Raw genomic sequence first — 23919 nt, forward strand, 5'->3', positions numbered from 1 at the left:
GAGGCAAGCAAATCAGAGCTGGTCAGATTTACAGATAGCACATGACAATGCTTAGCCCAGAGCTAATAAAATAAGGTCACACTCATGTCAGAGCCAATATAATAAGGTCGCACTCATGCCAGCCTATGAATTACAGAGATAATCTCAAATAATCCCCCAGCACCAACAACCGCATAATAAAAAAGTGTGTTTGACTAGGCAAGTTATGCGCAGACAGTTGAGGACGAACATGCACCACATGACCCCCAATGTTCCTGGCTCAGTGATATTTGGACTAGTGAGAAGAGGTGCCTGAACCACAAGAGCAAGAGCTCAGCTGCCAACTGCCAGAGGCAGTACAGGAACATAGGGGTCCTCCAGATATCCTTTTTATTGTGCATTTGTGACGGGTTGTGGTCTTAACGGTATCAGGGAGGTTAGACGCAATCCCCACTTCCAATACTGTTTGCGCCTGCAAATGCTTTGGGGCAGACATACTGCTTTTGTTTCCAATTAGTGCACATCCCAACAATTTCAACACAATTCCACAGCTCTGCCACACCAAACAGAGACCAAAGCTGGCCAAAGTGCTGGAGTATTAAAAACAGTCCCAGCAGTGATCTATTTAACTCCCTCAAAGGGGCACCCAAACCACAAACTCCGAAGAGCCCAATAGGCAGTTGCCTTACACCAAACCAGACCGGCAATCTGTTTAGTTTGGGGTTCCCCAAACTTGGGTCTCCAGCTGTTTTTGAACTACAATTCTCATAATCCCTGACCAGTGAGTCCTGCTAGCTAGGGATAGTGGGAGTTGTAGACCAACAACAGCTGGAGACCCAAGTTTGGGAAACCCTGATTTAGCTCAATATTGTCTACACTGGCTGGCAATGGCTCCAGTCATGACTGGAAATGCCAGGGACCTTTTGGACGGAAAGGGCAGGTGCTCTACCCACCAAGTTACTGGCCTTCATCATGGGCACTTTTCTCTAGTGGACTAGGCTTGGCTCTGCAGCCAACTTTTACTTTTCTACACATCCAATAAGGAAGAGGAGCAAGGCCCTTTGGCTTCAGGCTGCACCTGAACTCCAGCCACAACAGCAGAAATCTAATATGTCAAAAGTATCCAATATCACACTTGTTTCCGGGCCACCTGCCAATGCTTCTGGTTTGACAATTATGTTTCCCTTGCACAACATGTGTTTTTCCCTATTCTTGCTGCGTGTCTCAGAACAGGACGGAATCAATAAAATTCAATGGCACGCTTTTGACTGGAGAAACACTTGTCGCTGTTGTTTACAGAGCAGTCCTATATGCATCCACTGAGAAGCCAATCCTATTGATTTCAATGGGTCTTACTCTCAGCTAAGCATGTACAGGGCTGCCATCTTAAATCTGGCAGTTCTCTTAAACCAATACAGTACAAAAACCAGACAGAGACCCAAGGCTCTCTTTGTCCCACTCTTTGCAACGAAGAAGAAGCTGGTAGGCTTCAAGACACACAACCATTCATACCACAGCTCACACTGTGAGAAGATCTGTGCTGACCAGCTGCTCAGCAGCTGCAGTCTTAGAAGTCAGGCCAAGCCTGCAGCCAGAACTTTTGTGGCTTGGGAGCACATACATACTTCTTGGTGGGGGGGGGTCACCGAGTACTTCTTCATGCAGTTTAACTATGGAACTCACTACTGCAGAAGCTGTGGTGGCCGCCAACTTATATGGCTTTATCAAAGGATTCAACAAAGACTATCAGCAGCTGCTAGCCAGGATGGCTGTGGTCTACCTAAACTGTTGGAGCTCTTTGAATACCAGTTTCTGGGAATTGCAGGTGGGCAGTGCTGCTGCGCTTAAGTCCTGCTTGCATGCACACCACAGACACCTGGCCCATAGCTGTCAACTTTTCCCTTTTCTTGCGAGGAATCCTATTCAGAGAACAGGATGCTGGACTAGATGGGCCATTCACCTAATCCAGAAGGGTTCTTCTTATGCTCTTAACAGGTTTATGTATTTGAAAAAGTTGATTGTACTGAATATTAATACAGTGGTACCTTGGGTTACAGATGCTTCGGGTTACAGGCGTTTCAGGTTACAGACTCTGCTAACCTAGAAATAGTACCTCAGGTTAAGAACTTTGCTTCAGGATGAGAACAGAAATTGTGTGGCGGTGGCGCGGGAGGCCCCATTAGTTAAAGTGGTACCTCAGGTTAAGAACAGTTTCAGGTTAAGAACGGACCTCCGGAATGAATTAAGTTCTTAACCCGAGGTACCACTATACAGTCAAACCTCAGCTGTCGAAGGTAATCCGTTCTGGAAGACAGTTTGATTTCTGAAACGTTCGACAACCGAGACGCGGCTTCCGATTGGTTGCAAGACCTTCCTGCGCTCAAGCAGAAGCCGCGCCATACGTTCGGGTTCTGAAAAACGTTTGGAAACCGGAACATTTCCTTCCAGATTTTCGGCATGCGGGAGCCGAAACGTACAGTAACAGAGGCATTCAGGAATTGAGGTTTAACTGTAAGATAAAAATATCACATTTTACCCACTGGCTGGAAGACCGAGGGAAGGGGGAGATGTAGGATATCGACTACCGCTTTCCTTCTATTGCCACACAAGTAAACAGGCTGAATGCTTGCATTTTTTTAAAAAATCCCTCGAAGTTCAAGTAAGGACCCTGAAATCTCCCTGAGGGGGCAAGGTCCTCACAAATCCCTCTGGGGTACAGTATTAGTTCAAAGTTGTTATAAACGCAGAACAAGACTGTGCATATTAACCATTAAACATGGGGGTGTTCTAAACTTTCCTAATAACAAAGCCTGCAGTCCTAAGATTACTTACCTGGGAATAAGTCCCATTGTCTTCAGTAGGACTTGTTTCTGAGCAGACCATGATTAGGTTTGCACTGGGAGGTGTCTTGATGTCTATTGAAGAATCTCAGTCATTATGAATCTACACCTCTCCTGTGTCCCTCCCTCCACCCAAGCCAACATCATTCACTTAGTGAGGCCTAAGAAGAAAAGTTGGACACTTTCAGGTCAGAACAGGAGCCTCTCCTTTTTCAGGCTTTCAGGTGCTAGCAGTAGAAGCAGGTAGACATGGAAAGCTGGGACTAAGTTAGCTCTGCGCATGTAGGATGATTTTGCTGCAGGTTGTGGCGGCGAGTTTCTCTTGGACAGGAAAAGGGGAAGCTTACAGGAAGCATGGTGGAAGAGAGGCCCAGAATTCTCTGAACACACTCAAGTAGATTTATGTGCAAGTTTCATGTGAATTTTAGTCAGATGCATTTCAACTGCAATATCAGCTCTCAAAAAGAAATATAACTGAATATTTATCAGAAGCTTTTCAAATTCAGAATTCTCAGTACAGTGGTACCTCGGCTTAAGAACTTAATTCGTTCTGGAGGTGTGTTCTTAACCTGAAACTGTTCTTAACCTGAAGCATCACTTTAGCTAATGGGGTCTCCTGCTGCCGTTGTGCCGCCGCCGCCGCACTATTTCTGTTCTCATCCTGAAGCAAAGTTATTAACTCAAGGTACTACTTCTGGGTTAGCGGAGTCTGTAACCTGAAGTGTATGTAACCCAAGGTACCACTGTACAGTGTATGTATGCACACTGAAGTGTATGTAACCCAAGGTACCTCTGGATGCGAACGGTATCCGTTCTGGAGCCCCGTTTGCATCCTGAGTAGAACGTAACACGTGACTGCGCGCCTGCGCCTGTGTGGGTCACGTTTTGCAGCTTCCGCACATGCGCGTGATGTCATTTTGAGGTCTGCGCATGCGCGAGCGGTGAAACTCGGAAGTAACGCGTTACGTTACTTCTGGGTCACCGCGGAGTGTAACCTGAAAACGCTCTTCCTGAAGCATATTTAACCCGAGGTATGACTGTACCTGTGCTTATTTAAGTTTCAGATTTAGAGGAACCCTTAAAATACTAAATACATTGTATATAAAATGGAAGCACATACATAGTTTCTTCTTAGCTACACCACTTTACATTCTTCTATCACTATCCCAACAGTATACATAATTAGGAATAATGTACCAAAAATATATATATTTTAGGAGAACCTTGTTGGGACATTTTTCTCCATTATGGAGCAACATGCCTTCCTTTGCTCTCCATCCCCCACCAAAGCTAGTTTCACTTCTAGAAACAGAATACTGTACACTTGTCACTGCCCCCCACCTGCAATGTTTAGGGGAGGGGGGTCAGGTTACACTGTGGATCGTTTGCTTCCAGATATGAGACCAGCCATACATTACGGAAAAGCCATTACAAACGTTTCCGCTGTAATTATTCACACTCTTCTAAGCAGAGAGCGGGAGCAAACAAAGAGAATTTCCCCCAAAACGCATCTGAACATACCATACCCTCTGTGCCACTTGCTTACAAAGTTCGCAGGATTCTTCCACCAGCCGCTGAACACAATTTAAAAACACAGCTGTGTAGGGGGAAAGTTCCTGATCTGACAGGAGAATGTCAGTGAACACCCACCCTCTGGAAATCAAGAAGGCAGATGCAAGAGCCTGCCGGGGATTCAGGGTGGGAGTCCAGCAGCTGTTGCATGGCTCTGGGAAGAAGAAGAGGAAAAAGAAAGAGGGCAACCACATCCAAAACTTCCATTAGTACATGTTGTTCACAGAATCGCAAGGCTGTGAAACAGTTGGCAAGGCTAAGCAAGCACCAAGGCAATTTCCCGCATTTTTGCCTCCTAACAGAATGGCCCGTGGAAGACCTCTTTCCCATGCCTGCTTTGCAGCTCGAAGCTGAAGCAGTGTTAGAAACTCAAGATATATACGCCAAACATCACACAAGAATGCCTATTGTAATAAGCAAACACTGGACTTCTGCCCCCACTCTGCTCATGCATTTTACCGAAAGAAAAACATCCACGGATATCTTATGCTCTAATTTTTTACATGCGTATTCTTCCAGGGCAGACACAGTTTGTGTTGAAACTGGTCTACTGACGAGCCAGTCTTAGAAACTTTAAGCTGGTGTAGATTCCCCCTCATCTCCTAAGAAATTTCCTCCTATATGCTTTTCTACAGTTAAGACACAGATTTGATCATCAGATAGGCATTGTTTCCTTGTCAAGAACGTAGACCCGAATGCACAGATGTCCACAGCCTTGCTGGAAATGGGCATTTTGTCTCTGCCTGCTCCCAGGATATTCAGCTTGCACAATGACAGGTCTGTGCAGAGTCAGCTTCCTGTCACTAACAAGATGAGGCTGCCAGCACAGTGCCTGACTTCCCAGGAAGGGAGGCGTTTTTGCGCTGACAGACTTTCAGAAAAGCTGCAAAAACCAGTTAGGAAAGCAATATTGCAACACACATTAAACGGGTAGAATTCTAATGCACGATCAAGATTGGTTCTATCATGCTGGGTGTCTGGCAAACTGGGCTCTCCCTCTGGTCATCTCCTCATTTGTTTCAGCTCCTGTCCACTTTGCTGGGACCACAGATTCTGGCCAGATTGGAAAAGATGGCATAACTGACCGAGTGCTGAAGGAAACACAGCAAGTCATCTTTGAATCCCACTTATCAGACTGCGTTTAGCTGCGGACCTTTTCATTCTAAAAAAAACTTTTCAGTTGTTTTCAATAGTCAGTGTTTTGTGAAGTTTTAATGTTAAGGTGTAGTGGTTAGGAGCGGTAGACTTGTAATCTGGTGAACAGGGTTCGTGTCCCCACTCCTCCACATGTAGCTGCTGGGTGACCTTGGGCCAGTCACACTTCTCTGAAGTCTCTCAGCCTCACTCACCTCACAGAGTGTTTGTTGTGGGGGAGGAAGAGAAAGAAGACTGTTAGCCGCTTTGAGACTCCTTAGGGTAGTGATAAAGCGGGATATCAAATCCAAACTCTTCTTCTTCTATTGTATTTTTTAATATTTTGTTGGAAGTCGCCCAGAGTGGCTGGGGAAACCCAGCCAGAAGGGCAGGGGACAAATAAACTACTACTACTACTACTACTAATAATAATAATAATATTTAAATGTGGCATTAATGGTAGTGCTCACTGGGGCTGTCTTGCTACTTTGTTGTTTTGATTCTGTTTCAACGTGAAAGGTTTAATTTTGCTCAATTTTGAAATGTGGTAAGCACAATCAAAGCATGGGGGGGGGGGAGAACCATGAATGGCAATCTTACCAGATGTTCCAATATAATTGCTATAATCTCTCTCCAGATGTTCCAATACAATTGCTATAATCTTTGATTATTGACCATGCTGGCTAGAACTGATGGGAGATAGAATCATTGGGGGCAGGGAGGAACTGGAGCCTGACTGATCATGTCCTGAGCATTCTAGAGAAAGGGTGGGACAAAAATGTAATACATTTTTGTTTTTGTTTTAATAAACGTTGTCTGCTACTAAGCTGGGGCTACAAAAACAAGGATATGTGCATTTTTGGAGAGTTTTCTATATTTGTTCCTTTTATGCATGTATGAAGAACAGCAGGAAATACTACACAAAACAGGAATCTTGTCAGCTTCATTCTTTCTTTGAGCTTTTGTGCACAAGATACTGATCTCATCTGAGCAAACAGGAAAATGGAGGAATCATTTGGCACCACAAGGAAGTTTTTCTTCATTGGCCTTCTCCGAGCTACAATAATAATAATAATAATAATAATAATAAATTTTATTTATATCCCGCCCTCCCCAGCCGAAGCCGGGCTCAGGGCGGCTAACAACAATAAAACAGTATAAAAGTATAACATAAACAACACTCTAAAATCATTCATTGTAAAATTAATTAAGGCATTCACATCATTTAAAGGTAACATGCAAACACTACAGAGTAACTTAGGACATTTCTCTGAAAACAGTGGCTAACCCTTCCACTATCCTAATGAGATCCAAAAGCCTTTAAGACACAGGTGGTGAACATCTGTGGGCTTCCAGATGTTGCTGGACTATAACTTCCCTTGTCCCTGAACATAAGCTGGGGCTGATGGGGGTTCTCTACCCCTGCTTTAAGATATAAGTCTTGCATTGTCTTACCTCTTTGGTAAATACCCTACACACAACTTCTTCCTCAATGCAATCACAAAGAATGGGAAAACAGAGAACTAGCTGGCATGTTCATATGTTTTTAATACAAAGTGGGAAGTTAGACTTTGCAAGAAAAGGGGGGTCATGGTTTGCTCTTCCTAGGGTATGTGGTGCAACAGAAAAAGTTATTTAAACACTCTCTAATAACTCAGAATCAGTAGGCAAGGAAAACGCTGCAGAATAAAAAAAAAAGACATTTTTTGTGGCACACTGAGCACATCTTTCATACAGTAAACCAGGGTCCACTTTGTCAGATGTAACAATTCGGCAGAATGTTGTTTGGACCATTTAAAAATTAATATGGCAAACAGACCAATGACGTCTAAGTTACAAGGGAAAATTAAAAGGGGAGTGGTTTTCTAAAAATGAAGTAAAAGCATTACAGTATTATTCACAGAACGCTCAAGACAAATGAGATCTCAAAGACAAGATGACTTTTCTACCAGTTTCACAACATGCCCAAGTAAACCGAAAGCAACAGTTTCCTCCACAGCTCTGGAAAAAACAGAAAGGGCTTGGGCTGATGAGTAGGTCAAAGCCTCGCCAAGCAGAAGCACTTATGATTCAGCATCATTTAATAGCCTAATATTAATTGCTCATTATAGGTTTCTATTTATAGGGAAGCCTTTTGGTCATTAAGAAGTGGGTGTAAGCCACAAGCCTTATAATCAATGGAATTCACAGACAGCACCCATCAAAAGTGCTGTTTGACCAAATGGAAGAAACCACTGTAGCTGCTATACACAGCTTAGGCCCTGAAGCATTACTTTTAGTAAGAGCTCATGGATGATGGAAGCTACTGTTCTGTACTCTTCTTGGTCCTCATTCTTAGAGTCAGTTCTCAATTTTTTTTGAGAGCTAAGGACCATTTTGTATGTGAGAGTTAGCAGGTAGTAAGCATTTATAGAGAACTTTAAAACTGTTCATATCACTTTTGAACAGCATTCTCTCAATCTTGCCAACAATCCAGTATTTTTTATTTACAGTGATACCTCAGGTTACATACGCTTCAGGTTACCCACTCCACTAAGCCAGAAATAGTGCTTCAGGTTAAGAACTTTGCTTCAGGATAAGAACAGAAATCGTGCTTTGTCGGCGCGGCGGCAGCAGGAGGCCCCATTAGCTAAAGCGGTGCTTCAGGTTAAGAACAGTTTCAGGTTAAGAACGGACCTCCAGAACAAATTAAGTACTAAACCAGAGGTACCACAGTATTGCATTTCTATACCACCTTTTTCTCCAAGGAGCTCAAGATAGCATACAGAGTTTTCTCCCTCCTAATTTAATCTCCACACAACAACCCTGTGAGGCAAGTTAGGCTGACTGGCTGAAGGTTATCCAGTGAGCTTCATGACTGGGTGCATGTTTGAACCCTGGTCCCCCGCAAGGCCTAGCCCAGTGTTTCCCAAACTTGGGTCTCCAGCTGTTTTTGGACTACAATTCCCATCACCCCTGAACACTGGTCCTGCTAGCTAGAGATGATGGGAGTTGTAGTCCAAAAACAGCTGGAGACCTAAGTTTTGGAAACACAGGTCTAGTCCAACACATAGAATCATGAACATTCAGGACTTACATCTCCAGAGTAAATGCAGTCTATCCATCTAGGTTTCAGCTTCTACTGGGCACATCCCAGATACAGGCGAATGATCTGTTAAACACACACATACACAAAACAGCAAGGCAGAGTTCCTGGCCAGATGGCAGGAAGGGAGTTTTCCGCTGCATCACAACCCACACTTTACTGCTATGAGTTCATTTTCCAGGCACTGTAGAATGCGAAAGCCATAATATCAAATCAGATGTAGTCATCTCACCAAGTTTCATTTAGTGATCTTGGGCATGACTCTCTCATCACACAAAAAATGAACATTTACAACCTTACAGCATCTCAGTACAAGATACTTCAGCAACAAGATGTTACAGCAGCATCTTAATAATATATTTTAGGTTAATACTGGTTTTACTACCGAAGATCAATGGTTCAAAGGCAGATTTTATTTAAGTTCACTGGCCTTGTCCAAAGGCTAAGAAATATTATTAGGTGACATTGAAGATCAATGATCATATGGCAGGAAAGACTCTAGAAAGTGCTTTCTTAGGATATTTAAGTGAAACTGCAATAAACAACAAGGATAAATGGTGTATTTTGGAACTCACAGACTTGCACCATTTGCCAAACTGCTTTCAATAACACATTTAGGAAATTCCCTGTAAGAGTTCTTGAAGCCCCCATTAAAAAGCTGTTAAAAACCCCAAGTCTACAAGCTCACATAAAGGAAGATGTAAACAACACACGTAATTTAACAAGCTAAAGTAGCTGTATCTCTAATCTCTGTAACTCGGGCTGATATTCCAGCTGTGGCCATTCCTGAAGCACAAAAGCCTGACCACAGTGCTATGTGTATTGCTAGCCTCAAGGCTTGATTACTGTAATGTGCTTCATGTGGAGCTGCCCTTGTATCGGGTCTAGAAGCTGCAGCTAGTGCAGAACGCAGCAGCCAGGCTGCTCACAGGAGCAAGAAGCACAGTGGGCAGGATTCAGTGCATTGTTAGTGGAAGACTCAGATTTCTACAATTTCTTCAGGACAGGAGGTTGCCAACCTTTTCGAACCAGGGGACCCATTTTGAATTTTGAGAGACTGTGAGGGTACAAGTCACAAAATAGGTGCTATGGGGTATGGGTGTGACATAACACAAAATCCGAGACAGCCACCCTCAACAACCTTGTGCATGCTGTGGGAAGTAAGCTATGTCTTACCACAGTCCTAGCTGTGGAAATCACTAAATATTGATTTTACACTTCCAACCACACACATGTACTGTTGCTGTCTCATAGCATCAGGGAGCATTCCTCCGTACCAGGAAAAATATACAAGGTGGTCACAACACTCTCATTTCACAGAAATCTCTGAGAAGGTACCTGCACATTTTGTTCCCCAACTTCCTTTCTAGGAGGGCTAGAGACTGACTTCTGTAAATAAATGAAAGCTCAGATTGTGGGGCACCAGTGAAAGCCAGTACAGTGGTACGTCTAGTTACGAACTTAATTCATTCCAGAGGTCCGTTCTTAACCTGAAACTGTTCTTAACTAGAGGCATGTTTTCGCTAATGGGGCCTCTTGCTGCTGCTGGCACACAATTTCCGTTCTCATCCTGGGGCAAAGTTCTCAACTCGAGGTAACTCTTCCAGGTTAGCGGAGTTTGTAACCTGAAGTGTTTGTAACCTGAGGTGTTTGTAACTCGAGGTACCACTGTATCTGCAAACACTGGGCTGGTGATACCTGTTTTAGAAAAGAAGACAGTATTATACCACCTGAAAGGCAAGAGCAATTTTTTTGCGATAACCTTCCAGGGACCAGAGTCCACTTCAGATGCATGAAGCATAATTCTAACTTGTCAGGCGTGTGTGATACACATAAACCCACAGTTGGGTGGGATGGGACCAGAGAGGAATGAGGTCAAACCAAATGCTAAAAGATCAGATATAATTATGTATAAGAAAATCAATTGCAGTGCCGATTGACAAGGCAGTGTTTGCAGTAACACATACGGTCTTGGCACTGACAACAGTGGTATGCAGCATGATAAACATCTGTAATCTTCAAGCAGCAGATAACAGAACAGATGAGTTGTAATTCACAGTCATTCCACCCTAGTGCAAAAACACACATTCACCACAAAGCAAGATATACCTAACCCCAACTGGGTACAGTTTAGAATGCACCATCATTCAGACGTATTTATTGTGATATCAGCCTAATGTACTAAGTTGTGCAATATTTGCAATAGCATTATAACGTCTAACCACTAGATATAATGGATGCAGATTTGTGCCAATGTAAAGAATGTCAATATAAAGGATGCAGATTTGCACACTCATTTCTCTACCATGACTGCCCTTTTCCACAAAAGACTTTCCCATGAGGTTGTAAATAATGCATCTGACAATCATGGCTATACATCTTCAGCTAAATACATGCCATACATATAAAGCACATTATCCCCAACCCCAAGAATCCTGGTAACTGTAGTTAGTGGGAGCTGTAGCTCTGTATGTGGGGTAAACTATAATTCCCAGGATTCTTTGAGTATCTACTTTAAATGGATGCTTCAAGGATTCAACCTATACTTTGCAGTGCAGTAGCACCAACCCACTCTACTTAATAGGCTGTAATCCTATGCAGTTATCTGGCACTGGATGCAGCAGGTAAGTCGTCAAATGTTCTTCTTGTACACTGAGAATGGGGGGGAGCGAGCACCCCTGATTCGCACAGCCCTCTGCAATGCCATGTACAACATTAAGCAGAAAGGACCTATGCACAAAGGGCTCTGCCATGCAGTGGGAAACACTGGCTAATCAAGGCCCCCAATTGCATGGAAAGGACCATACAAACATTCAACTGGATATGTCCATGACCTTCTCATGAGTATACAACTTTGGGACTTTTGATAGGCCATGAGACTCTAATTTCGGGGTCATAGGTTTGAGTCCCACATTGGGGAAAAGATTCCTGCATTGCAGACTTTTTAAAAAGTCTGTACTCGAAAAAACTAATCTTCTGCAGGTAAGTAAATGCTATTCCTATTTATCTCCATCTTGGTCTTTTGAATTGCTGCCTTTGCTGGAATCAGTAGCTCCTTGTGTCATGCATCTGATGATGTGGACCCTAATTCACAGAAACTTGCTTCATAAAAAGTTGCAATCATAAGCACACCTATCTGGGAATATGCCCCACTGCAGTCAATAGTGTTTACTTCTGAGGAGGCATGGCTAGGATTGTAGAAGCAATGAGCCTTTAAAGCACCACAAGACTCTGCTAGGATTGCCTTGCCATTCTACCCCCTCCAAAATTAGGCCACAGATCTTTTTGCTGTGTCTGCTGCAATGGACTAACATAGTTACCGCTTGTGTTTTATCATGATAGTGGCCTAATGTATGTTGTGCCTCTGTTTTTATTTATTTTTTACTGCTCAAGGCTACCTTGACTTATTTTCCCTTTCTGCATGGCGGCAGAAAGCAGGATATTTGGATTATAAAAAAACACTTTAACCAATCATAAATAAAATGAACGAGGACACAACCAACACTGCAAACCCTCTGTACACTTACTTGGAAGTAAACCAGGCAGATATCAAGCCTACTTCTGAGTAAATAAATATGGCATACATTTTCATTGTTAACTATTTTCACCTTCTGAGTAAATAAATATGGCATACATGTGTTATCCATAGCTAGAGGTTTCCTACTGCTCGAACTTACAGAAAAGTTGGGGGAAAGAAAAAATTGGAGGCGAGATCTGCTGGTTTGTCACTGGAATAAAACTTCGGGGCGGGTGGGCGGAAAGAGAAGCGAAGTGACAAGGAAGAGAGAAGGCCCAAGGCAAGTGCATGATGAAATGAGGGAAGTTCCAAGCTGCATCCATGCTGCCTTAGTAGCACCTCATCCCCGGCGGGGAAACAGGCAGGCTGAGGAAGCAGACGCAGCCTTGCAACATGGCCAGAAATACACATTGTCGGGACAGGGGCGGGTGCGCGGGGAGAGAGAAAGGGGAAGAAGCGCGGGAACAAAAAAGGCGAAGGAGGACCCAGGCAAGAAACCATTCACACCTACTCAAGAAACTATTTCAGCGAGGGCAGGGGAGGAAGCAAGTGACACAGGCGAGCAAGGAAAGGAAAAAGAGAAAGGAGGAGGCGGTGGTGGAAGAAGCAGTCCCAGCAGCAACAGACGGGGCAAAGAGAAAGCGAGCAAGCCGCGCAGACACTTACTTAGCGGCGACCACGCGGAAGTTGCGCTGCCTTCGGCCGCCTCAGCGCCGTCGGTGCGAGTCGCCAGGCCGTTCCCGCGCGCCCGCCTTCCTTCCACTCATCTGTTTCCGACCCTCCACTTCCAGCGCTCAGGCTGCGCGTCGCTGTTGGGAAAAGGGCGCAGGCGGGTAGGTGGGTGGGGCGGAGAGCGGCGGGAGGGACCGGATTGCCCCGCTCGACTGTCAAACAAGGAAGCCGGCGGAAAGGAAGCGAGGCGTGCTCGCCCAACACGAGGGCAAAACCACCTCCCGGCCGGGTCGCTGGAGCGCCTCCCTCTGCTGCCTTCCCTCCCCGCCCCGGAGCCGCCGGAGAGGAAGCGCCCGAGCCAGCGCGCCGCCCCTCGACGACGCTCTACCTGAGGAAGGAGCGGGGCGGAGGCGCCGAGGGGGCGGGGAGAAGGGGAAGGGCGCCACCCCCCTTCGGCAGGTGAAAGGGCCCTGGGGCCTCGGGGAGCCGCCGCCGCCGCCGATTTGCCAAAGGCCCCTCGCAGGCAGTTCGGTTTGTCCCGCTCCCCAGACGCGCCGCTGCTTCGGAACGCCGCCCTGCGCTTCCATGCGCTTTTGCGCGCCAAACTCGGTACGGAATCGGGGCGTGGCTGCCTCGCTCCCGCCCGGTTACCTGCGAGTTTTCGGTGGAAAATCGGGTGCAGCTTTTCATTCCAGATGTTGTGGACTCCGTCTCCCAGTCCCCACCCTCATCCCGTCCTGCTGGGGAGCTGTTCTCCAAAATATATCAAGGGAGTCTCGTGTAAAGCTACACTTTAATTCTGATTAATTTATCCACACACACACCACTTCCCCCGCACACCTGTTTTATGAATAGGCTTGTGGACTGGATTTGCACGCACGAAGTGTGTCAGATCAGGTGTCTTCAACCTTTTCGGACCCAAGACTTACTTTTAACTCAAACATGCGTTTGGGGGATCCATTTCTTAATCTTTTATCACGCATGTGCATGGTGGTAGTGCTTCTGTCGTGACCCGCCTTGGATCAGGCTGCAACCCACTAGTGGGTCCTGACCCACCCGTTGAAAACCACTGAGTTAGACCCAGTTGTGTAAATCATGCAGCCCCTGAAAGTAAAGTAATCATAATTAGCTCGATTTCAGCTAGTCCCTTCTGAACTGTGATCCACACCATAGATTCAAAGTACATCTAATGCACATTTAAAGTACATGCCTTCCCCCAAAGAATTCTGGGAGCTGGATTTCCCTGTCACAAACTACAGTTCCCGGTACCCTTAAACTACAGTTCCCAGGATTCTTTGGTGAGAAGTTATGGGCTTTATATGTATGGTGTGGGATCTAGCCAGAAAATGCACAGCGGGAAATGCTTCCAATAAGCTTGCATAGGGTGGTAGCTGTCTATCCAGGGAAGCAGAAGAAACAAAAGGGTGATGACTTGAGTTTATGAGTGCCATGGCACTAGAAATGTGCAAAATTCCTGCCTGACCTCAGATACTCAAGTGACACCAGATGGCGCTATGGAGTTCTGTTTGTGCTTTTACTCAGTTTCTCATACAAAGTTTGCCACGCTTTTAACTGAAACATGTCTTTGACGTGTCTAGATCCAGTCAAAGACCCAGTTTGGCACACACTCACGCCCACACATTTGCGTACACCCACCCACACAGGCTGGGATCCTCAATGGATGCTTTTGATACCCCCTGCATGCTTCACCTGGGGCAAAAATGTTTACAAGGTTGAAAACCCATAAACAGGACAAGCAAATAGCAGAAAGTACAGCATGAGAGAAGGGAAAGTTTACTGTTAGACTGTAACAACAGCCCCCATGCACTCCCTTATTGCTTATGTCTAAAGAGGACACACAAAACTCAGAAGACAGACTTGCGTTAAGGAGGAAACATAATAATTAAAAAGGACTAATATTTATGATTTACAGTGGTACCTTGGGTTTTGAGGGTCTCGGAAGCTGAACGTTCCGGTTTTCGAACGCCAAAAACCCAGAAATAATTGCTTCCATTTTTGAACGCGCCTCAGAAGTTGAATGGCTTCCGCTGCGTGTTTTTCAATTTTTCCAACTGAACTTGCAGCCAGCCCTTTGCACCTCGGTTTTCAAACATTTCGGAAGCCGAACAGTCTTCCGGAATGGATTACATTCGCAAACCGAGGTACTACTGTATTTGATACCTTGTGTTTTCTGAGACAAGACAACTTCCTTACCCCCCATCTCTGTGCATAAACAAGTAGGGGGGACGAAGGACAATTAAATTAATAGAATTTGGAAATTATTTGTGTGCAAGCAGGACAAAAAAAACTTTGTAAAAAAAAGACAGTAAATGGAATCTGCAAATAGTTGATAAACTGGACTTTAAAAGAACAATATTTTAATAAGGGCCAGTATCAATTACGTTTGAGCATTCCCAAATTCTACCTAAGGAGAAAGTTAGGAGAAATAATCTATAATAACTTAGACAAAACAACAGCTGCACTCAAGGACAAGTGAGAGTAACCATTGCAATAGAACTAGAAGCGAGCAAAAGAATAAATTGACAAAAAGCAAAGATGACTGATGACACATGTGCAGGGCTGGATTTAGGTTTGATGAGGCCCTAAGCCAGTGTTTCCCAACCTTTTTTGGGCAAAGGCACACTTGTTTCATGAAAAAAATCTCGAGGCACACCACCATTACAGCCCCGTGACGTCAGCGCACAGCGTCACACCGGGAGGGACATGAATTGCTAGCAAATTACATAATCACCTCCTTGAGGGCTGGCTCATCTTCTCCGAAGGCAGAACCCAATTAATTAACAGCACAGACTCACACCATAGCCAAGACGAGGGGGGAAAACCTCAGTCATGCACAGTCATGCACATGTGGGGGCTAAATGAGGACGAAGACCGGGCAGAGAGCAGGGTTCAAATCACCCCACCTGGCCAGGACAATCCCTGGGTGCTCCCTTGGGCCACTCGCCTGACCCACCTCGCAGGGCTGTTGTTGCGAGGATAACACGGGGAGAACCACGCGCACCCCCGGGAGCTCCTTGGAGGAGAAAGCGGGCGATGAATGCAATGCACGAAATATATGAGAGGCGACCAGGTTTTGCAGGTGAGGGGCCCCCGCCAGCCTCCGCTTCCAACACCCGGCGCAACGACGCCGAAGTTTCCCCCCGGGCTCGGCTCGGGGAGCAGTGCTGCTCCCCCCTGGCTCCCCTTCGCACTCCCGGCTCTCTCTGCCGCCCACTGGGGACCCCCCTCACCTGCCAAGTCCGGAGCGCCGGTGGAAGTTGCATGCATGCATGCAGGGCGCTGCGTTGCCATTGCATTGCACTGCACTCCATGCAACGCCTGCACGCATGCATTGCCTTGCACGCCCGCCAAGGGGTCTCCCCGCGGTCCGATGCGTCCCCTCCGGCGCGGATGCAGCATTGCAAAAATAAAAAACCCCCGACGCAGCCCTACCTGGGGGGCAGCCTCCGCCGCTCCGCCTCCGCGGGGATCCCCGGGCTCCATCCTGCCGCCCGATCTCCGCGGGGGCGCAGGCAGGCTGCGCGGGGTCTGCGCGGAAGAGCCCCTGCCCGCCCGGCCGCCGCCGCTGCGCTCATTCCATGGCCGGGAGAAGAGCGCTTCAAACAAAACGCCTGGCCTGCCAGGCCACGCTGGGAAACGTAGTTTGCGCACCCCGCGCGGGCGCGGAGCCCAAGGGCGAGGGGACTACGGATCCCGGCAGCCCCCGCGCCGGGGACGGAGGGGGAGAGGCCGGGTGCAGGGATGGAGGGACGGGTGGGCGAGCGAGTGAGTGAGTGGCAGCCACCAAGCCTTGGCTGAGAGCCAGGAAAGGCCTCCCTGGAGGAGGAGGAGGAGGAGGGAGGCGCAGAGCGGGAGGGAGGGAGGGAACCCCAGGGGTCATCTAGTGACGGCGCCCCAATCGAAAATTTGACTTTTTTTTAAAAAAAAAATCTTTCAAATTTTTAAATTTTTCCCGCGGCACACCAGGCAACATCTCGCGGCACACTAGTGTGCCGCGGAACAGTGGTTGGGAAACACTGCCCTAAGCTACTGAAGGTAATGGGGCCCTTTATATATCCAGCTGTCCTTTGTCAACAACAAATTGTTGCTGTTTTTTGTGTTGAATATACGCTATATGGTAATTTATGGACCTAATAGGTATCTAAAGCCACTTGTACATGTTGCCATGCAACCAATCCATGCAGAATGTAGGCACCCTATATATATAGAAATGAGCAAACCAGTGATATTTTAGGGAGCAGGATAGCAGGCGGGTCCCATTACTTACATCATAGGAGCCTACACAACATGAAACCCTGTTGCTGTATGTGCATTTTATTTTATTTGTTTTTTATCTTATATTTTGGAAATGTACATCCAGGTTTTTTCCTTTTAATTTTTTTGGGGGCCCCCAAGAGAGTGGGGCCCTAAGCTATAGCTTGTTTAGCTTATATGTAAATCCGGCACTGCACATGCCATAGCATCCAAATCAGAAATAACTTTATATTATCATCTAGCAAATTTACTGGAAAGTGAAGAGGAAGAGACCAACAGAGCAGTGGATAAAATTTACAGTGAAATCACCTTGTGCAAAAAGTAAGAGATTACTAGGCGACTGCCTAGTGATATCCATTTCCAGAAATTTCAAGGATAATGTACTGCAAGCCCACTTTTGGAAAGCACTGGTAATTCAAGAACAAAGAATCATCATCTTAAAGGAAATCCTTTTTTTAAAAAAGGAATGAATACAAATTGACAGAAGAAGAAAAAGGTTTCATTCCAGTGGGAATACCCAGAGGCAGTGTCGGATTTACGTATAAGCTAAACAAGCTGTAGCTTAGGGCCCCACTCTCTTGGGGGCCCAAAAAAATTTTAAAGGGGAAAAGCCCCTGGATGTACATTTCCAAAATATAAGATAAAAAACAAATAAAATAAAACCTACATGCAGCAATAGTGTTTTGTGTTGTGTAAGTAAAGGAAATAAACAAGGATGTGTGGAAGTAATGAAAGCCAGATCATTTGTGAGACAAAGACTTTGGACAATTAGTAGAATGTCAACAAGAGGAGGTGGAAGAAGGAGAAAGAGGAAATGCAGGTGAGGCAGTGGCAGAGCTGGACCAGTGCCTTGCCTCGGCAATGGATGAGAGCCAACAACCTGAAACTCAATCCAGAAAAGTCTGAGGCACTGTTAGTGGGTGGTTCCCTAGACCAGATGGGTGGGAGATCGCCTGCTCTTGATTGGGTTACACTTCCCCTGAAGGAGCAGGTTCGTAGCTTGGGGGTACTCCTGGATCCTTTGCTGTCGCTCAAGGCTCAGGTGGCCTCAGTGGCCCAAAGTGCCTTCCATCAGCTTTGGCTGGTGGCCCAGCTACGTCCCTATCTGGACAGGGATAGCCTAACTAGTGTTGTCTATGCTCTGGTAACCTCAAGGTTAGATTACTGCAATGTGCTATACGTTGGGCTGCCTCTGAAGATGGTTTGGAAACTTCAGCTAGTGCAGAATTCAGTGGCCCAGTGAGCATATTACACCAATCCTGATCTGACTGCATTGACTACCAATTAGTTTCTGGGCCCAATTCAAAGTGCTGGTTTTGACCTATAAAGCCTTAAAACGACTCAGGACCACAATACCTCAAGAACTGCCTCTTTCCATATGAACCTACCTGGACCCTGAGATCATCTTCTGAGGCCCTCTTGTGTCTCCTCCTTGAGAGGTCCAGAGGATGGCAACATGAGAACAGGCCTTCTCTGTCTGTGGAATGCTCTCCCCAGGGAAGCTCACCTGGTGCCTTTAGGTGCCAGCCAAAAACGTTCCTTTTTAAGCAGGCCTTTGGTTGATCTGATTGACATCCTATATCGTTTTAAAATGTGGCTTTTTTGCCAGGGGCAGGGGTTATTGTGTTGTTTTTATTTTTATTATATATATTGTGGTTTTTATGTTGATCTTTTCTGTGAACCGCCCTGAGACCTCTGGATATAGGGCGGTATATAAATTCAGTAAATAAATAATAATAAGTGAAGAAGGAGAGTAGATAGGTAAGAGACAGAGAGGAGTAAGGAGGAAAGGAGGAGGTGGGAGGGAAGAATTGTAGAGTAAAACAAAAGTAAGAGTAAAACAAAAAATAGAAATACAGTGGTACCTCAGGTTAAGAACTTAATTCGTTCTGCAGGTCCGTTCTTAACCTGAAACTGTTCTTAACCTGAGATACCACTTTAGCTAATGGCGCCTCCTGCTGCCACCACACCGCCGGAGCACGAATGCTGTTCTCATCCTGAAGCAAAGTTCTTAACCCAAGATACTGTTTCTGGGTTAGCAGAGTCTGTAACCTGAAGCGTATGTAACCTGAAGCGTATGTATCACCAAGGACTTTATCAGATCACAACTCAAATGGTAATCCTACATGGGGAGGTGAGATCACAATGTAGATGGAAATTGAATGAAGAAATATTAAGCAATATAGAAATAGAAGAGGAAGTTAAAAAAAAAATTAAAGACTTTATTTATTTATTTAATTAAATATTTAATTATTTAATTATTAATAATTATTTAATTATTAACTACAACCTGCTGCTTAACCAGCCTTATCAGGACCCGAAAGAGGCATATAGTAATTCAGTCAACACTACAAAACAAACATCCTAGAATGAACAACTGTAAACAGATTCTGAAAGCAAAGAATCAGCCCAAACATAAGGTCCAGTAAAAGTTGTTTCATCTACTCCTCCTCCAGGAACCAAAATGTCTTCCGAAGCTGAAAGTTCTTCATCGCTGGAAGAGAATCAACCAGGCACCAAATCTTAGGAAGGGAGTCCTAGAAAGTGGGTAGACAGAATGCCCTAAATTTCACTGCTCAGGGAAGACCACAGAGCACAGAGCCCTAGATGTGCATCTGATAAACATTGTTTGGGAGACATCCTAATAATATTCCTCACAAATTTGGGGGAAGGGGAGTTCTCTCCCATTTTGAGATTTGATTTGATTCTAAACGTGGTGCTGTATTGATAATGGAATCTCAGTAAGGCAAAAGTCTAACAGCTTGATAGGAGGCTGAATGAAAAAGTCAAGAGGGAGCAGATAGTTTTGATATCACCTCTGAACTTGTTTGAACTGTTTGCCTTGCCTCGTCCCTGCACTTTGAGATGTGACAGTGTGGATGGCACCCTCTTCTCCATGGGTTTGGATTTATACTTGACCCTCAACGCACCATTCTGCTTTGTTAGATGTCCTGCGGTAGCTTTCCCCATGTTATTGCATTATTGCAATCTGGAAGGGCTCTCTTGCACTTTAGCACTATAGAAGAAGAGCCAGTGTGGCCTAATGGTTAGAGCGTCAGGCAAGGATCTGGGAGACCAGGGTTCAAATTCCCACTTGGCCATGAAGCTCACTGGGTGGTGACCTTGAGTCAGTTGCTGCCTCTCAGACTAACCTACCTCACAGGGTTGTTGTGGGGATTCAATGGGGGGGGGGGAGAAAACTATGTACACCACCTGGAGCAGCTTGGGGGGAAAGGTGGGATGTAAATGCAATAAATGAATAAAGTATGACAAGAAAACAACCCCAGAATATTTGTAGCATGAAAAGATTTGTAGTACGCAGGATTTCAGTAGGGACCTAAGGGAAATACCCCCCCCCCCCCCAAAAAAACACTTTTGCAGCTGCAAATAATGACAGCAGGATTGCGTGTAACTGCCCCAATATCATTATGAACAAAAATCATGTCTAGAGGAACTCTGAATAAAATACAGTGGTACCTCGAGTAACAGATGCTTCAGGTTACAGATGCTTCAGGTTACGGACTCCGCTAACCCAGAAATAGTACCTCAGGTTAAGAACTTTGCTTCAGGATGAGAACAGAAATTGCATGGCGACAGCGGGAGGCCCCATTAGCTAAAGTGGTACCTCAGGTTAAGAACAGTTTCAGGTTAAGAATGGACCTCCAGAACGAATTAAATTCTTAACCTGAGGTACCACTGTATCTGCGAAGAGGATCATTTCATTTTTCACTTATCCCTGCTTTGAACACCGGAGGGCAGTCTGAGTCCACTGTAGCTCTGGCTCAAGCATTTGCAAATGTTGTTTTCCTCCCCTCTCCAGCTATAATGACAGATGTTACATAAAGGCCCCATAGTAGATAAACCATTTCTCGCCGATGTTTTGGTACAAAAATGAAAGTTCATTTTTTCTGGAACATTTCCGCAAAATGTTTTCAGAATAAAAAGAGTCTGACGAGCCAGGAACCTATTTTCAGAGTCGGGTCGCATTTACTCAGATCTCTGATTCTCCTCCCAGGTTGGAAAAAATGGCAGCAAGTGTCAACCTGGCACACTTCAGATGTTACTGGACTCCATCATCCGTCGGTCCCATAGGAGTTGCAATTCATCAATATCTGGAGCTCATCAACTTTGCTACCTATGGCATTACCGTAGCACCCAGGCACTTGATAAGATTGCTAGGGCTCTGAGAGTCCCAGGGCCCTTTCTGCTGCCAACAGCATGTGTGGGGACTGCAACAAGACTATGTCCTGAGCCTCACAGGCTTGGATTGGCAGGCTGCGATGCAGGAGGAGCAGGAAGAGGAAGAAATGGAGGAGGGGGCTGAATGGCAGGGAGCTGGGTTGGAGGAGGGGGGCTCTACCCTTTCCACCCTGGCTTCAGTCGCTTTAGAAGGGGGACCAGAGATGCCCGCTCTGCCTTCTGACCTGCTCAGGCGTTGAGAGACTTAGAGGTGACTGGAGAAGGCTTTGATCAGCCGAGGGGGGAGACTGAAAAGGAGGAGGCAGGGACCAGACCGGAAAGTGTAGCCTTGTCCATAAGACAGATGGGAGCAGACCCACCCAATGTTGGTGGAGTGTACCCTTGCAAGCTTGGCATTCCCGTAAGGTGAGAGTCTTGGGAGTGAGAACTCCACCTCTCACCCTTCAAAGCTGGCCCAGTGGAGTGGGAAGCTTATCTGGGCATCTTTATCATTTCTTGTCCTTCTCTGGACCTCCTGAACTGTGACTCCTGAGCGTCGCATTTGCTGCCAGGCCTGTGCCAACTTCCAGCATCTACTGAAGACTCTTTGTTCCAGCAGGCACAATAAGTGAATTCTGATTTAATAGTTTAAACCAATTTATATTGTATTCCGTTCTTTCTACACTGCTTAGGGTCCACTGCAATAAAGCAATATGTAAATTGTCTAAATAAATGGTAAGTTTGAGAGAGAGAAAGAGGATGAGAAAGAGTTATTTAAAATGTCGGACAATGTTTGCTTTAGTTTGAATATGTACATAAGCAGCAGTTCTTTCCTGTTGCTCTGTCCCAGCTTCTGCCAACCTAGCAGTTTCAATGCTGCGGTGGGAAGGTAAACGGCATTTCCATGCACTCTGGTTTCCGTCACGGTGTTCTGTTGCCCCAGTAGCGGTTTAGTCATGTTGGCCACATGACCCAGAAAAATGACTGTTGACAAACACCAGCTCCATTGGCCTGAAAGCGAGATGAGCGCCACAACCCCATAGTCGCCTTTGACTGGACTCAACCATCTAGGGGTCCTTTGCCTTTGTACCTTTTACAATCAAGCAGCATATAAATTTAAATAAACTGTATTGGTTACAGATTATCTTGTTGGCACCATGTGGTTTAGAAGAAGCCCTGACAGCAAAGAGACAGAGTTTGTGTTTCCCCCCTCTGAAAGTTGGCCTAAATTTGTATCTAAGCATAAACATTTGCCTGTGCAAATTTGTGTTATGAGCCTGTGCCCTAACTCTTTGAAGTACGTAGCAATGCCCATGAATGGGGATTTTCTGCATACAACACACTGAGCTATGGATCCTTCCCTAAAGTGAAGTGTTGGACATTTGGTGAAGCTAACTTCTGCTGAACTCTGCACAAACCTATTCCAAAACTGGTCTCATGCTCTACAGACTTTCACGAAAGGCACCGGAGCAGCACAGAGGAGTGTTTGTCTTTGCCGCTCTCAAGCACACGCACACATTGCGGTAAGGAAGCATTAGTGATTACATTTGACTGCCCTGTGGGATATTTTTGTTTTACTGCTTTCCCAAAGCATAAACATGTGCCAGGGACTATGGGAGTACTGTACTTTAGTTAAACAGGAAGACAACACGCTTCCCCCTGGCACATTTTGCTGGAGCATGGTTTAGATGTTCTGATCTTTATTCCCACATAAATGTCCACCCAGTGAGACATCGTGGCTATAAATAGATCCCCTGGTCTGGTCCCAGAAATAGGCCCCGTAGGGATTTCAAAAGCAGGAGGCACATTCTCAAGATCCAGGTTGTACTGGGAGATGAAGTCGAGAGGTCAACAGAGAAGAACCTGGGCCTCTCAAATGGATAAACAGATGGGCTGTGTTTAAGACCATGTGCAAGCACACCCTAGTGGGCAGAAGGAAGGCCCACTGTAGAAAATGGGGCTTGCTCCCAGGGAAGTGCACAGTAGCTTTGGAGCCGTGAGAGGACTTAAAGCTGTACCATTGGACTGCCCTTCGATCACAAAATACAAAAGCAGTAACAGCAACCGGGCAAACCCACTTGAGAACATAAGAGCCGGCTGGATCAGGCCAGTGGTCCATCTAGTCCAGCATCCTGTTCTCACAGTGGTCAACCAGATGCCTATGGAAAACCCACAAGCAGGATTCAAGCTGAAGAGCATTCTTCCCTCCTGTGGTTTCCAGCAACTGGCATTCAGAAGCATTGCTGCCTCCAACTGTGGAGATAGTCATAATGGTTGGTAGCCATCAGCTGCCCTTTCCTTAATGAATAAAGAAGGCTGATCGCCGAAGAATTGATGCTTTTGAATTATGGTGCTGGAGGAGACTCTTGAGAGTCCCATGGACTGCAAGAAGATCAAACCTATCCATTCTGAAGGAAATCAGCTCTGGGTGCTCACTGGAAGGACAGATCCTGAAGCTGAGGCTCCAATACTTTGGCCACCTCATGAGAAGAGAAGACTCCCTGGAAAAGACCCTGATGTTGGGAAAGATGGAGGGCACAAGGAGAAGGGGACGACAGAGGACGAGATGGTTGGACAGTGTTCTCGAAGCTACCAGCATGAGTTTGACCAAACTGCGGGAGGCAGTGGAAGACAGGAGTGCCTGGCGTGCTCTGGTCCATGGGGTC

General features: G+C 45.8%; 1 protein-coding gene and 1 long non-coding RNA gene across 3 annotated transcripts in view; one reads left to right on the plus strand and one right to left on the minus strand.

Moving 5' to 3' along the window:
• RHBDF2 (rhomboid 5 homolog 2) overlaps positions 1-13402 on the minus strand; it is a 58982-nt gene extending 45580 nt beyond the window's left edge. The window contains exon 1 of one of the 2 annotated variants that reach the window (XM_083487510.1): positions 12794-13402. The gene's annotated coding sequence lies outside the window, so the exon portion shown is untranslated. Of the gene's footprint in view, positions 1-2811; positions 2831-12793 lie in introns of those variants that run through there. The other variant, XM_083487513.1, reaches the window with a different exon arrangement.
• LOC310699624 lies at positions 13291-21949 on the plus strand. The gene is made up of 3 exons (XR_014522167.1): positions 13291-13408; positions 19531-19618; positions 21090-21949. It is a non-coding gene; the product is annotated as an uncharacterized lncRNA (long non-coding RNA).
• Positions 21950-23919: the final 1970 nt, after the last annotated feature.

The sequence above is a fragment of the Podarcis liolepis genome (genome assembly GCF_965112155.1).
Source record: "Podarcis liolepis genome assembly, chromosome: 2".
Lineage (NCBI taxonomy): Eukaryota > Metazoa > Chordata > Lepidosauria > Squamata > Lacertidae > Podarcis > Podarcis liolepis.